Below are 16,116 nucleotides of genomic sequence, written 5' to 3'. Positions count from 1 at the left end.
TTTCACCTCATTTTGACACTGGTAGCGAATAGCTGGTCCTTGGGGAAGCTTTCTTTAAAAAGAGGATTAAGCTATTTTTAAACATTGAGTGGAAAAAAACTGTCAAAGATTTCAGATATATGAGGGGAGAGATTTTAAATAAAGACAAGAGTGTGCCTGTTGAATTTTGTTATCTTTCAGAGTAAAAAAGAAATGTAGGGCTATTGAGATGCTTCCTTTTTTTTTTCGTCACTGTGGCCTGGACTATTTAAAGAAAATTAAATATTACTAGTTGCAAAGTGGAGAAATCTACATTTACTTCCCAATGAAGTGGGATGGGGATATGGAGTGGAAAAGGAAGCCACAGTTAAAGGAAATTGGAATGAGGGAATTTACAAAGGTGAGAACACAGTAGGGACTTAGGAAGTCATCTTTCCCCACCCCAGACTCCCACAAAGGACTACCCAGTGGTTGATGCATCCAAGTGAGAGTCTTCTAAAAGAAGAGTCAGCTTGGGGGTTGGAGAGGAACAAGAAGAGAAATCCCAATGGACAAGACCTTGGGCTCCATTCCAACTTCCTCAGAACTGCTGGACTTTATCTGCTCACATTTATCAAGTACTCACAATGTACTGGGGACTCTCCCAAAGGCTTTACACCTGTTCATTTGTTGAACCTCCACGGTCCTGGAAATTGACACTGTTGTTATTCTCCAGATCAAATAGCTAGTAAGTGGTGGAGCTGGACTTCAGGCTGAGGCAATTCGATTCTGAGCCTGTGTCCTCAACCCCATGCCACACTCACTCTGAAATTCCCAAGGACTGGCTGGAGGCTCAAGTACCGCTGCATATGCACAGTTGAAAGGCCATCCACCCCCTCAGTAACTGCCGCTGTGCATGCTGGGCATCTCTCATGCTCCTGAGTGAGGAGGTGAAGCAGTGAGGTAGCAGTGAGCATCGCATTTTCTTCTCCTTGAAATGGTTTCCCTTGCTTCTTGCTCTTTAGCCTTGATCAAGCGTGTTGGGAAGGAGGGGGACAAGGAGCATTCACAGGGCTGTTGATGAGCCCATCACTCTCCAGCACATTTCTCCAGACTCCTCCACATACTTTGCTATTTGTGTTAGGGGCTCGGGTTATGGGGGTGCCTGATCTCAGCTTTGAGCTCTGTGGGGGGATGCTTTTCTCTAGGCTGAAGTTGGGTTATTTCTCTGACACTGATGTTTTTGAGTGACATGATGCATGTGTGGTTTCATGCAACTCTTCAGAGCCTACCTATTGCTAAAATCATGAAGGGAAAAGGTGTGTGTTTAGCGGGGGGTGGGGGTGGGGGGGACTCTTAGGCCACAGAGGAACATGGCTGGCTCTGTGGGGTTTGCTAGAATTCTGAAAGCAGATCTAAGCATCTAAATTTAAGGGCACATAGTGTGACCTAGGGAGGGAGACTGGTGGCAGCCTAGAAAGTCAAATCTCCAGGCCAGAGAATCAGAACAGATGACAGGGATCACAGGTGGGCTGTTTCTTTCCCAAGCACAGGCCAGGCAGCATCTCAGGAAGGAAGGAGGGAGGGAACTAGAGAGGGAGGGAGGGAGAGAAGGAAGGAAGGAAGGAAGGAAGGAAGGAAGGAAGGAAGGAAGGAAGGAAGGAAGGAAGGAAGGGTTTCTCCCACCAAACTGTGATTAAGAGCAAGAAAAAAAGTGCCCTGATATTTGCACAGGACTCTTTATAAGGAGTCAGGGAATCGAATTCTGCCCATTCTCCTCCAAGCTTTAAATCGCCGTATTACCCAGGAGGATAAATACATTTGTTTCCAATGAGGCCATTGGTCCAGGGAAGAAGGACCACTGCCCCCACCTTGAAATGAAAGCCTCAGTGTGCAGAGGAAGTCCATGAGGGGTATGTCTCTGGGGTTCTTATCATCCTAATGATGGCTGGATGCTATTTCCCAGTGGGGAGAAGGCTGATGAGCCCGGGCCCCTCCATACTGCCTGAGATGGGCCCTGGCTAACGGCAGCCCTGCTTCTTGTACCACGGGCCTTCGAGGCCTGAAACCAGTTAGCATCTTTTCAAGAGACCCCACACACCTGGAGGGAACAGAGAGATGGTTTGCCTTAGTTCATCTGGGTGCCCAAGGGGAGAGACTAACAGCTGTTCCTTCTGGAATTCAAAGTCTGAGAGTGCTGGAGCCAGGGAGAGGGAGAGGAGGAAGGGCTGGGGGGGGACTGCTTGCTCCCACGGAGCCCAGGCCTCGTTGCTCCTCTTAGAACATGGCCCATGCCTAGGCGGAGGAGTCCTTCGCCTGGGGACCTGCAGACTGTGCTCTGTGAGAGGAATGATTGATCGCTAAAAGCCCAGCACAGCACAGAGTAGGAGCTCACCAAATAGTGAACGCCTGGATGAATGAACAGCCTTTACAGCTGAGATCCAGTGAGCAGGGCTAGGGACTGCTATAAAATTCACCCTTTTAGAATGTACTGTTCCGTGAGTTTTAGTATATCACGGCGTCATGTGACTATCATCACCACCTGGTCCCTAGTCCCTGGTCCGTTTCAAGGGGGATCTGTGACATGTCAGGAGTGACATGTGCTCTGAAGATAACAAGGTGGGGCAAGGGTGAGGATACTGCTCATCTGCCTGGGTGGCCAGGAAAGGTTTGGGGATGGAGGGATATTTGAGCAGAAATGAGACCTGGGTTTCTGAGCAAAGGAAAGCCCAGGTAGAGGCAGCAAGACTCTGAGTCAGGAACATAGCCAGCTCTCTGGCAGGAGAAGCCATCACTGATGAAAGGTGAGATGACAGGAGAGAGGACCTCACTGAGCGTTACCAGGGATTGCGTGTGAAAGCCCGGAGTGCCAAGTCTGGTGCCCGGCAGGTGCTCAGTCAAGGAAAGCTGTGATTATTGTGTTTTTTTATTCCTGGTCTCCTCTTAAAGGCACCTGCTTCCAGAACACACCTTTGCACCCCTCCCCCCAGACACAAGACACTTCAGACACAGTCATCAAACATCCCTTTAGTGAGAGAACGGTATTTAGCTTTTAAGTTCATAATCTTTGTTTGCTATAAGAACAGGCAGGGATAAATGCCCAGGTGGGATGATAAATCACAAAGACAAATTAATATTAAACCATATGGTTAAGAATTCCTACCAGAGAGGCATTATTTCCTCAAAGGCCTTCAAAGTTCCTATTTCCTTGAGAGGAGGAGTGAAGAGTTTTTCTTTTTTTTTTCTTCTCCGGGCCCCTGATTGAAGGCAGCTCTGTGATGGGGTTTGCTTTATAATTGGGCGAGGGGGGTGTCAGGGTCAAAGCGACAGCCAACGTGTGCAGCTATTACAACACATTACATAAATAACTCTCTATAATTGCTACCATCCATCAATTTGGGGAGATCAGTGGTGAGAGATGCTGCCAGTTTCTTGGAATGAAAACTAAAGCTCCAAATAACCCATACGGTCACACTCGCTAATCAATGCCAGTTTTTAAAAAATTGGTCTAGTCACCAATTCAACCTTGAGAAGGAGTCCCCTGTGTATCCTTCATGTTGGTTTGCAAGACTTTGCCCAATCCTCACATAAATTGGGGTGTTTTTTTTTTTTTTTTCTTCTCATCTCTCACCAAACTCTTTTTACCAGCGGAGTATTCTTTGCTCTGCCTTCCCCCAGGCTGCGGCCTGAAGCCCCTGCGGAATTGGCCAAGGATGGTTAGCTCTGAGGGGTTTGGGTTAATCTGACCACCACAGGCAGCAGAACAGAACAACCTGACTCCTGTGCAGATCTGGGGAGTTCGGACTGTCCGCTTTCTCTGTCTGCATGGGTCACGCTAACCTGATTCTTCCTTAATTCCTTAGTTCATTCTGGGTTGGCGGAGGAGTAACCACAGGTTTCAAAAACAAACAAACAAACAAACTAGCAAATGTGTTAGACGTGTGGCATTCAGAGGGTCTGAAATTTGAATATGGAAAGGCTTCCCAGTGACCCCACCTTGCTCTTGAGCCCAGTCAGTCTGCACCTTGAGGCAGGGACTTGAGGAGCCCGTCTCTCCGAGGCCTCGGGCAATGGGTCTGGCGGGAAGTGGCCAAATGAACTTAATGAACTGATACGAAGTAATGAAGTCACTCTGGTTGAGAAGGAAATGGAACAGGAAGCTCCCACAATCAGGATCTTTTGAGTGGAGATATATTCCCAATAGCTTGCTTTGCATCATCCCAAGAAACTCTGCAAACTCCTGGAATGTCGGGGTCTTGCTTCGTTCCCACGGGAGTGGGGCTCAGAGCCTTCTCTGAGCTGGTGATATCGGGGGGGGGGGGTATATGGGGAGCATACATGCTCACAGTGCGCGTCACAGACACGGGGAGAGCTCTCCACCCTGGCACAAAGTCTAGTTTTCATTCTTCATGGAAAATTGGCCCCTTTGTAAAAAAAAGTCTGTTTCCAACAGCACGCCTTCTCGATGGCAGGCCCCTAAGGATGAGACGGGGCCTCGGGTTCCTTGGCCTTCATGTCTTACGTTCTGTCTACATCTCCCAACAAGCACTTGTCTGTGTGAATGGCCCATGCTCTTCAGACTGGCGCAGCCTATTGTATTCGTCAGGAGCACTTTTGTGGGTAATTAGGAGGAAATGAAGGGATTCAAGGCTTATTTGGTGTTTCCAGAAATTCTCAGAAGTTCTTTCAGAAAGAAAAATAAGTATTATTTCTTCTCCACTTCAAGGAGAAGAAAATGGGATGGTGTTCTTTTTTTTTTTTTTTTTTAAAGGAAAATTGCTACTTAGAAACATGCTATAAAATGTGTCATGCTTTTAGGTCAATGGCTACTATGCATTTACATTTTCCTGGGCCAAACCAGCTCCTGCCAGTTGTGCTTTTACCTTTCCTAGGTGCTGGTGCGAAGGGCTGGCCACTCCATTAATGCTCCCTTCCTGGCAGAGAGGATATGGTAATCATCATTATCATCATCGTAATAACAGTAACAAGAACATCTTCTATTTGAACAGCGCTCTGTACTTTCTGAAACTCCTTTCATTGGCGTTATGATTTGACCTTGAACAGAAGCTCGTGAGGATGGCAGGGCAGGTGCCACAGGGAACGGGGGAAAGGGCTTTCTCAAGGTTACGTAGTTAAGAGGTGAGGCCAGAACCTGGGTCCCCCTACTTGCTAGCTGACACCCTTTCTCCTAGAAGAGGGTCTGTGAGGAGGGGTAGGGTATGTCCCCCCATTTTAATTTCTGTTGCAGTGGCTGATTAAATCTTAAGAGAGTTTCTCTCGATTGTGTTCCATGGGTTTGCAGGAATGTTTGCCCAACACGGCCGTTAAAAACACTTGACACCGTGTACCTGATGCTGTGCTATTGACTGGGCAGTAAAGGGATCGGATCAATGTATTGTATTTCTTCACACCGTGACAAAGATAAAGAGGAGAGCGAGATAGATAGGGGTGTGTGTGTGTGTGTGTGTGTGTGTGTGTGTGTGAAAGAGAGAGAGAGAGAGAGAAAGAGAGAGAGAATTTTCTCCTCCCTTTAGGGGAAAGCAATGCCTGAAGAACTTCTAGAAGCCTGATTTAGGCCTTCAACATTTTATGACTCAAATAATCTATGGCTGCTGATTTCCAAGTTCTTGCAAGAGCACAGGGACTTGTTCCTTAAAATGACCCAAAGAATGTTGCAAAATACTCAAATCAGAAACCACTGTATTTTTAGTTACTTTCTCCCCTTCCTCCTGTGAGTAACTTCTTGTATCAGATGGAGGCAGCACACCACCCCTGCGGCAGCTGACCTCGTGTCCCAGAGAGGCCCCTGCCTGCAGCTCGGGGTGGGGGCTCCTCTCGGTCACCCCTCCTCCCCCAGCATTCCTGCCTGCTATTGCTCATTGCTGGGACACCGTGAACCTGCAGCAGACAAGGAACGTGCCTGCGTAACCTGTGCATCCCAGCACATGCCCACCACACAGCAGGCATTCAAATCCTCATGAATAATTGTCTGGGAGGGCGGCGGAAGCGTCCATTCTGCCAGAACTTGGCGTGAGCTTTAGACTGTGCTGCTCCTAGAAATACTTTCTTTTCTTTACTTATTAGTTACAGTTTACATTCAATATTCATTTGTGCTAGTTTCAGGCATACAGCATAGTGGTTAAACAATCGTATACTTTACAAAGTGGTCCCCAATACTACAGTACCCAGTTGACACCACACCGAGAGATTGCAGTATAATTGCCCAAACACTGCTTTCCCACAAACTCCCATCACACCCCTCAAGTGAAATTCAGGAAGAACAGAACCAGATAAGACAGTTTGTTGTCTAATAATGTCTTGGTTTATCTCAAGTTTGATGGGAGGGGTCCTCAGGAGGCAGGTCTTTTGTGGGATCTTCAGCCCCGCTCACCGAGCGGGGGGGATGAGGCCAATGTGGTCAGGATCCCCTCTGTCAATAACACAAAGCGTATTGTTCATTTTATAGCCAATCTATAAGCTTACTCCTAAAATTCTGGAATTAAATGGCCCACAAGTACCTAACTCCTTCAGTTGTCATCTGAACTGGTTTTAACATCTTATTCCTTAGCGAGCTGAACACGATCTTTGACCCTGTTTTATATTTTTAACCCAGCCCAGTCTCATGTCCTTCCTTTGGGGCCCTGCCTCCTCATGCTCACAAGCTATCCCAGTCTCCTTTGTTCTCCTGGCACTTTGAATAGAACCTGTTAACACAAATGACATTGCATTATAGGTATTTACGTGTGGGCCCTCTCTCCATCCCTGTCTGTAAGACCATCAGCCTTTTGAATACAGAAGCTGAGCCTTCTTTTCATCATTCGCCCTCTCAAGCTCCTATAGATCAAAATGGGCATTCAGTGCAGATTTTAGGATGAATGAATGATGGATGAGTGACTGAAAGAATGAATTGAGCAAGGTACATGAATTATACAAAGGTGAATAAAACCAGCGGACTGGCCTATGGCTAACCAATCCAAAGCTCAGCTAAATATGTGTGTCTTAATTTTACGGTCGTGTGCTGCCTAACAATAGGGATACATTATGAGAAACGTGTCATTTGGTGATTTTTTTGTCATTATGCAAACAACATGGAGTGCACATACACAAACCTTGATGGTGTAGCCCACTACACGCCTAGGCCATCTGATGTAGCCTATTGCTCTTAGGCTATAAGCTTGTACAGCTTGTTACTGTACAAAACTACAAGAGATTAAATCGAGCACAAGCAAAAAATGCTGCAATAAAAACTATGAACCCAAAATGTATGAGGCCACTGCCAGTATAGCATGGAATACTGTTTTATGGCAAACTGTTCTCATAAGTAGAAAGAGTACACTCTAAAATAACAATAAAAAGTATAGAATAGTTAACACATAAACCAGTAGCCTAGTAGTTTATTATTATCTAGTATTACTGTGCGTAATTGCATGTGCTGTGCTTTTATATGACTGAAAGGGCAGTGGATCTGCTTACACCAGCAGCACCACAAACATGTGAGAAAGGCATTGTGCCATGGGGTTAAGATGGCTACGATGTCCCTCAGCAACAGGAATTTTTTTTAGCTCCATGACAATAATATGGGACCACCATCATAGGTGCACCCTGTCACTGACTGAAAAATGGTTGGATGCTGCATGATAGAGATTTCAGAGTTTGCCTGGTATGTGGGAAGTCCCATTGTAGTGCAGGTGTGTACTAGTATTTTCCTTCTCATGGGGATGGCTTTTTGATGACTTAACTACTGTTTGAATGACTCCAACTAATCAGTATGTGCCCACAGTTTGGAAATATTAGACAATGTTCTTTGGTGAAGGAAGCGGCACTATTTCAAGTGCAGCATCATTTCCAGTGCAGCATAGGCCTAGCTCGTTACTAACATATTTCATGAGAGACCTGATGTTTCCGAGGTTGACTTCACTGAATTCAAATAATATTCAACATAAAATGACATTTGGTCCAATGCTTTTAGATAGAAATTTAGTATATGTTGATTAACTCACTGTATGAGTTATTACCTTGAATTTCAGGAAACTTTCTCTATGTTCCCAACTGGGCCTGGGCAATCTTCACTGTGGAAACCCTCTCTCCTCCCTTCCTTCCCTCCCCTCCCTCCCCTCGCTCCCCTCGCTCTTCCCCCTCTCCCCTGCCTGTCTTGTCATTATAGCTCTCCCCTGAGCTTGACTTGGTGGCAGTCATCCCTGAATGAGTCCAGAGTAAAGCACATGGGCTCTGGTTGGACCTCACTTTTACTAAATGGATATTTTCAAACAAGGATGGCATCATGACTCTCCTGCAGACAGAAAATAGACTTGTGCTAAAGATTTCATTCACTTCTCTCATCAATGAGGGAACCAGGCAGCCGTTACAGCCAGGTGTGGATGAGGAATATTGAAATGAATGTGCAAATAGAGGCAAAACCAGCTTCTCCCACAGGCGGAGAAGTGAATTGAAGCTCTGTGGCCAGGACAGGATTTACATGTCTGTAAACAGGAATTAGTTTGCGTGGCTATCAGCTCTCCGCAAAAACCAGCGTTCTCTCTGTAAAACAGCTCCCCCACGATCAATGGGTCAGTCAGAGAACCCGGAAGGCACCCTCATCACAATGCAGGATTTCTCAGTAAAACACACATTTTCCCCACAGCTCACATTCCACCTGTGCTGACAGGCCTTCCGGGAAAGGCCAGGCAGAGCAGCCCCGGAAGGCCAAGATGAAGAGTAGATTTCATCTATAGCACACAGGACATATTTTTGAGCATCTAATCCCAACCTGTACATTTTTATTTGATTAGGAATTATGCACAGGTATTAGGATAACTAGAATAATTTAAGGAAAACAGGTTTGGCCACTTATTGGGTGCAGGATGGTTAAAAGACAAAATTCACCTGAGTGCATTTGGAAATCTAATTGGCTTTATTGGTGGATTCCCAGATGAAGCAGCATCCCATCTAGCAACGAGAAGGTGCTCTGAGGGTGGTACGGAAGAAAAGATTTTTATAGGAAGAAGAGTGTGGCAAGGGAGCTATTAAAAAAAGAAAATACTATTTTGGGGCAGGGACATCTGTTTTTAGGGGAAGAGAACAGAGGACTGAAGGTTTTTTTGTGTTTGTTTTTTAAATATATTTTACTGATTTTTTACAGAGAGGAAGGGAGGGATAGAGAGCTAGAAACATCGATGAGAGAAACATTGATCAGCTGCCTCCTGCACACCCCCCACTGGGGATGTGCCAGCAACCAAGTTACAGGCCCTTGACCATTGAGACAAACTGGTTTTGGCCTGAAGGGTTTTTATCATGCAGATTGCCTCTTCTCTCTGGTGTGTGTGGAGGGTGGGGGGGGGAGAGGAGAGTGTGGAGAGGCTTCAGATGGAGGTTACCTCCTTGGCACTGACCAGAAAATTCTAGCCTGGTTGATTTTGTTAGGTATTGTATTTGGTTTGATATCATGGGCTTCCCCCCCCCCCACCACCACCACACACACAAAAGACACCATTTGGGGCCTGTGATTTTCTCTTTAACATTCTCAACAGAAACATGCCTCAGTTTCCCCATCTCTAAAATGGAGATGGTAACCCAGAGTTGTTGTGAGGATTGCATATATTAACTGAAAAAATACAACGGGACTCAGCCCATAGTAAGTGCTCAATCAATGTTAGCTCAAAAGGTATTATTATAAAACACACCAATAGAAATTAGAGTGAATGAGATATAACATAGGTGTAAATAGGGTTTTAGCACTTGTCTTTCTGTCCTCAGTGGGTCAGCTGACCATTCCATGCTGTATGTGCATCCCATTCCAGAGACTGTAAGTAGGAGGCCGGATAAGCCCTGTGGGCTGTAGACATTGAGGCTGTGGGTGTGATAAGGGCAGGAAGCAGGAGGACCACAGAAAAGGCAGCATTGCGGGGCAGGAGAGAGATGAAGGGGTCTGAGATGTACTGGGAGGCACTTCCTAGCAAGCAGGTGCTGGTATTCCGCTCTTCAGAGACGAGGAGGACCCCTGAGGACAAGGGGAGGGGGGCTTGTCTGATGTCCTTTGAACAAAGACTTGTCAGGGATGGCAGAATGAAGTCAGGGAGAAGGAGATACATGGAGATACAGGGAGCCATGCTTTGGAGTTGGGACGCTAGGCAGGGAGATGCAGAAAAGGCCAGAGCAGTGGGCTTGGCTCCTGTTGTCCCTCAGCTCTGGAAGGTACTGCTGGCTCGGGCTGTGTATGCCAGCATTGGCATATATTGCCGAGCTGTAATGGGCCACGGTTTAAACATGACTTCCAGGTCCACTATTTTGCACAGATATAGGGATGCTTGTTTTCAGACAGCAGTTACTTCATTTAGTTTTCCCAATAACTCGGTAAGAGCATTACTACCCCCATTTCACAGGTGAGGACACCGAGGCTTACAGAGGTTAGGTGACTAGACCTGTGAAATGACAAGCTCCGTATAAGCGCCTGCCGTATAGTCTGAGAGAGCCTGTGCTCTTTGTCTTCTGTACCGGCTGTCTCCTGCTAAAGCTCAGAAGACTGTGCACCCTCTGTATGTCCTAGTTACCCCAGTTCTCAGTGTCCTCTTAGGTAAGGTGACCAGACGTCCCAATTTTTAACAATTTGTCCCGCGTCCCGTGGTGTTTTAAAAAAGTCCTGATTTCGGGACTTTTTAAAAACACCACGGGACGCGGGACAAATTGTTAAAAATCAGACTGTCCCATCAAAAGCGGGACGTCTGGTCACCTTACTCTTAGGAAAGAGTTTCCTTCTCAGCTCTGGGGTATCTGTCTGAAGAGCAGAATATGAGCACCTGCTCGCTAGGAAGTGCCTCCCAGTGTAGCTCTGTCCCTACCCAGAAAGCAGACAGATGGCCTGCGGAGAGGGCCAGGCGAGGAGGGGGAGCCTCGGTGGCCCAGAGGCCCACAAATATCCCTTCAGAAGGCACAGCCCGCCCAGCTGTGGTGCGACAAGTCCGGGTGAAGGCTGGCAGGACCTGATCTTCTAAGAAGATTCATCGGAGACCCTCCAGCATCTCACTGCACAGGTGAAGGATCTGATTTGCCTCAGGCACCCGCCCGGGAAAGGCCCGAGTAATCTTCCAAGTCCCACCCTCTGCTCCATCTCCGATAATGGTCAACTCATACTGCTTCCAAAGAATCGGAGGAGGCTTGCCGTGAAAGTGATAAGTTACAGACGAATCTAGTACGTCACTGTAAAATATGCTGGACAGTTTAAAACTCTGCATGCAGGCCTCGGCGAGGTGATCAAAGGTGAGCAAGGGGTATCCCGGGGCCCTGCTGGAAGGCAGAGCTCAAGATGATTTATCAAGTCGGTGTCTCACCTTCCCATGACCCTAGCAGTTTGCAGAGCAATTTCCCGCCCATGCTTGGTATGATATTTAACATGTGAAGAGCCTGCTTAAACAGCGCTTCTAAAACATTCTTTCTTATCTGTAAAAGGCATTCCAGGTTTGTTGAATGAATGAATGAATGAATGCATGACAAGTGAGTCTTTTTTCCCTTCAATATCAAAGGTCAGCCCTTGACTTAAGTCATCACCAACCCCTGGAACCATAGGTGATAGGTTTGCTGGGACAGATTAGAGACGGCTCGGTTGAAACTCTCACTGAATGCTGAGAGGTGGTACTGTCAGGGCTCTGCCTGCACATTGAGTTACACGGTGGATCGTGGTTGTGACAGCGGCTCTAGGGACCAACCCCACTCACCAGCTCGTGCAGAGTGGAAAGCCCTTCCATATGCTAGTTTTGCACGGGACAGATCAGACTATTGGCAACTTTTTTGGTGAACATAGTAAAGGTGGCTTCGGAAACACCAGCGCCGGGCTTCAGAGATGTTAGTCTCACTGGCCTTTGTCCACGTGCCGAACAGCAGAGGGGCAGCCCCTATGCCGCAGCGGGAGTGTTTTATCTTTAAAAGGGGATATTGTTCTTTCTCTTCTCTAAAGAGGCAGCATGAGCTCGTTGAGGTTACAGAGAAAGCAGCTTCCCGATTTAGGGGAAAGGGGAGTTGAGCGGCCCTCCTGCAAGATGTCAGTTTCTAATGCTTGGACTTTTCATAGAGTTCTCCTCCTCCTCCTCCTGGGGACTAGGCACGTGGCATTCTAGCAAGTTCGAAAGGTCTTACATTCAGACCGATCATTCATTTGAAGCAGAATAACAACAACAAAAAATAACAAAGCAGCTAAAATCCGAGTGTTGCAAACGTCTTTGGCCAATAATTGTGAAATAGCGTTGCTTTTGCCAGTTCCTGTTTTCATTTTCCATAAATCTATTCTGGTATCGGTTTATTCCCTTGAAGTAGATGTAGCAAGTTCTCAGTGACACCGAGTAAAACAAGATAACCAGAAACACCAAACGAGAGCAACCAAACTCTGACTCCGCGTTCAACTTAGAAAAATGGCCTCCTGGGGGCAGTTCCCCATGTTTCAGAGAAGCCACAAAACTACCTGAGCGCCCCCCCCCCCCCAATGATGTGAACACATCTGTGGTGAGTGATGAAGCACAGGAATTACAAATTGGAGCGGCTCAGGAGGAACAGCAAGATTCTGGTGACTTAAGAGTTTCCGTAGCACTTATGTGGGTTGGGGGCAGCAGCGAGGAGTGGCATCTGCCACTACCCAGCTCTGTGAGCCTGGGTCAGTGTCTGTGCTTCTCTGAACCTGCACAGCCTCTTCTACGAGGGGCAGACTGATGAGACTGATGCCAAAGATGGCTAAGAAGCACTAGGGGTGTGGAGGGGGAACTCAGAAAATGGGCCCCTGTCGTTGTTTTGAAGGTGGGAGAGAGGAGAGAGGGAGAAAAAGAGTGCAGAGGTTTGCTTCTGCGAGGCTGGAAGTGGGAAGAGTTTTGAAAATGGGAGGGAAATCCTATCAGAAGCAGATTGCTATGTGAGCGAAGCACCCCGTTATCTGAGTGAGGCTTCGGGATAAAAACCTGACACCAAAATGCTTTCCGTGTGCTGCTAATAGCACCGTCGAGCGGAGCAAATGGAAGGCATTTACCTTTCACCAGCTCTCCCTCACCGGCTTTTGATGGGGCAGCCAGTTCAGGCATCAGGGCCAAGTGCAGGCAGTTCGGGCTGCAGGGTTCCAATTTGTAGCCTCTTCCGCGCCTGCTGCTTCCCGATCGCAGGCCCACCGTGCCAGGCCTTCTCCTTCCTCTTCCCGTCTCTTTTTAAGGGGAGAGGCACCTGGTGATGCCTTCTGCCGTGGTCCTCGCTGTCACATTGTCTTGCACTAGGGAGAGATGGAGGGGCTCAAAACCCCACCGTGGGGTCATCCGTCCTCATTCTCTCTGTTGGCCGGGCAATGAGTGTAAGCCAGGCAAGCATTTGGTGTCAGGAAAAGACAGTGTGGCCTGTCTCAGTGGGTTCCCCTGTAATTCCTGGGGGTGGGGATGGGGGGTTGTGCAGCACCCACTCCTCCTGCGTGTCTCCTGCTTGCTGTGGAACCCCCCAGCTAACATGACATCTGTTAGGTGCTCAGCAAACATTCCTAGGATAGATGACTTGAAATGAGTGCTATATTCTGGTTTATAGCATTTCTGTCCCAGGACTCTGGGTCCTCAATAATCCTTGAAAGTCCCCGCTAAGCTCTTTCTAGAGGACCATAAAGCTTGTATCACGGAAGGTCCAGCTTTTGGCTTAGTTCCCTGTGAATACTGAGCAGAGGGCCCTGAGAAGTCTAGTTCATGCTCTTTGTGTAATTGACGAAGGCATGCACACACAGAGACAAGGACTTACATTGCTCAAGGCAGTGGCAGGCTCACCGTTAGACCCCCAGTAGCCTGCTTATTAAACAACAACAACAACAACAAACAAAAAAAAAACCCCACACGTATTTTTATTGATTTCAGAGAGGAAAAGAAAGGCAGAGAGATGGAAACTTCACTGATGAGAATCAGCTCCCTCCTGCATGCCCCCTACTGAGGATTGAGCCCATAACTCAGCCACGTGCCCTGACTAGGAATTGAACTATGACCTCCTGGTTCATAGGTCAGTGCTCAACCACTGAGGCAGGCCTGCTGGGCTAGCCTACTTATTTAACCAGGGTCCCACATCCCAGGAGGCAGAGTGATGTGGTGGGTAAGAGTGCAGCTCTAAGAATCAGAGCAACAAGGGCTGCTGGTTCAAACCTCAGCTTTGCCACCTATTAGCTGAGTGATCACAGACAAGTCACTCAAGCTGTCTGTGCCTCAGCTTCCTTATCTGTAAAATGGGAATAACAGTGGTCCCTCTCTTCTAAAGCTCCCTAGAGGACTGAGTTAACATCTCTAAAATAATTAGAGCCATTCCTGGCATATTAGCAGCACTATATACATGTTTCTTAAAATGATTATTTCTTTCTCTATGACCTATTAATTCCAGTGCAATACCATTTCTGTGCCAGGAGCAGCATGTGAATGGAAGATGCCAGATAAACAAATCATGGCTTTGGCCTCCAAGCTGCTTGCATGCAACATCATGAAGGAATGATGGTCAGCCTTGAGCTTGAAGAAGAGCCAAGGGTAGGTATCAAAGCTGTAGTGCTCCACCTCACACAGATGGGAAGGTGAAGAAGGCCCCACGTGAGAAATTGCTGCTGCTACCTGTGACAGGTTGTATTTCCTAAGGATGGCCTCAACGACACCTCCCATTTCACATGCTTTCCTACAGCCTCATTCCCCTTCCCCTGAATCTTTGCAGGGCTCCCAATGTGTTCAGAAGGCACAGAATGCTAAGAAAGTGGTGCCCAGTGACTTCTGAGGCCAGGTCATCAAAGGTCAGGGCTGGGAAACCAGGTGGGCTTCTGGCATTGTAGTTGGGAAGCTTGCCTTTGGAGGCCTGAGCTGCCGTCGAAAGCCCCAAGGCTGCCATACTGTGGGGAAGCACAGGCCACAGGGCGAGGACACGTGCAGCCTCTGGCTGACAGCAGCACCAGAGGAGATCCTTGCCAGGCACGTGAGTGGAGATACTTCCAGATGATCCCAGTCCCTGGCTGCTGAGTCACCCCGCCTTGGAGTTTACCCAGCTCTCTCTTCAGACACTGGGGAGCAGAATCAAACCTGTTCCCTTTCCAAATCCCCAGCCCACAGAATCGGCGGGTAGACCAAAGAGGTTATTTTAAGCTGCTAAGTGTTAGAGTAATTGGTTGAGTAGCAACAATAGCCAGCAGTCTCCCCTCGGACCTTCTGCTGGGACTCATTCATTTATGACTCCCAGCAGACAGACAATTCTTCCTCCGGAGATCTTAGAGGAAGAAGGCATACTCATAATAAGATTTGGTTTCTTCTTTGTTTTTGTTTTTTTATTGATTTTTCACAGAGAGGAAGGAAGATAGAAAGTTAGAAACATCGATGAGAGAGACATTGATCAGCTGCTTCCTGCACGCCCCCCACTGGGGACGCCCCTGCAACCAAGGTACATGCCCTTGAATGGAATTGAACCTGGGACCTTTCAGTCCGCAGGCCAACGCTCTATCCACTGAGCCAAACTGGTTTTGTCAAGATTTGTTTCTTCATGGGTCTAGAGAATTCCCAGAGATCAATGATGCTACAGCTTGAAAAATTTCTGTACCCTACCATGTGTCATGTATCCTGCTTGCCAACATCTGGCAGTGACAGCTCCCAAGGGAGTCACCACCAGCCCCACAGGATGGCGAGTAAGGATAGCAATGGTGCCCCCTCACCACCCCTGGCTGTCCCATGCTCTCAAATCACAATGATGCGTGCATGCAGATGGAAATGTCAAGTTAATGTGATGTTCAGTCCACCTGGCTAGATGGGATTCCCCTTGAAGGAAGAGAAGGTTTCTTCATCTGGTTGGCAAGATGGTTCCCATATTTTCTAGTCTGTTAGTCATCTTACTATCTGCTTGCTGTTTGCCTTGACTCTATATTTAGTGTCTATTATTTTGTTCAGTTCTCACGGTCAGGGTGGGAAGTTGTTTGTCCACCTTATTTTAAAGATGGAGAAACTGATACTCAAAGACTAACTCAACATGTATTGATTACTAACACATGTCTAATCAATGGTGAGGCTTGGACGTAAACACACGCCTTCTGATTTCAAATTCATGTCTGTCGTTATCGTACTCTGAAAAGAATCTCTGTTCTGGAGCAAAAAAGATGTCTATTTGTTCCAAGGTTGTCAGGAGAATGCATGTTTAACATGTGACGTT

The sequence above is a fragment of the Pipistrellus kuhlii genome, unplaced genomic scaffold (genome assembly GCF_014108245.1).
Source record: "Pipistrellus kuhlii isolate mPipKuh1 unplaced genomic scaffold, mPipKuh1.p scaffold_m20_p_12, whole genome shotgun sequence".
Taxonomy (NCBI): domain Eukaryota; kingdom Metazoa; phylum Chordata; class Mammalia; order Chiroptera; family Vespertilionidae; genus Pipistrellus; species Pipistrellus kuhlii.
The sequence above is the reverse complement of the archived record's forward strand: the minus strand, read 5'-3'. Positions refer to the sequence as shown.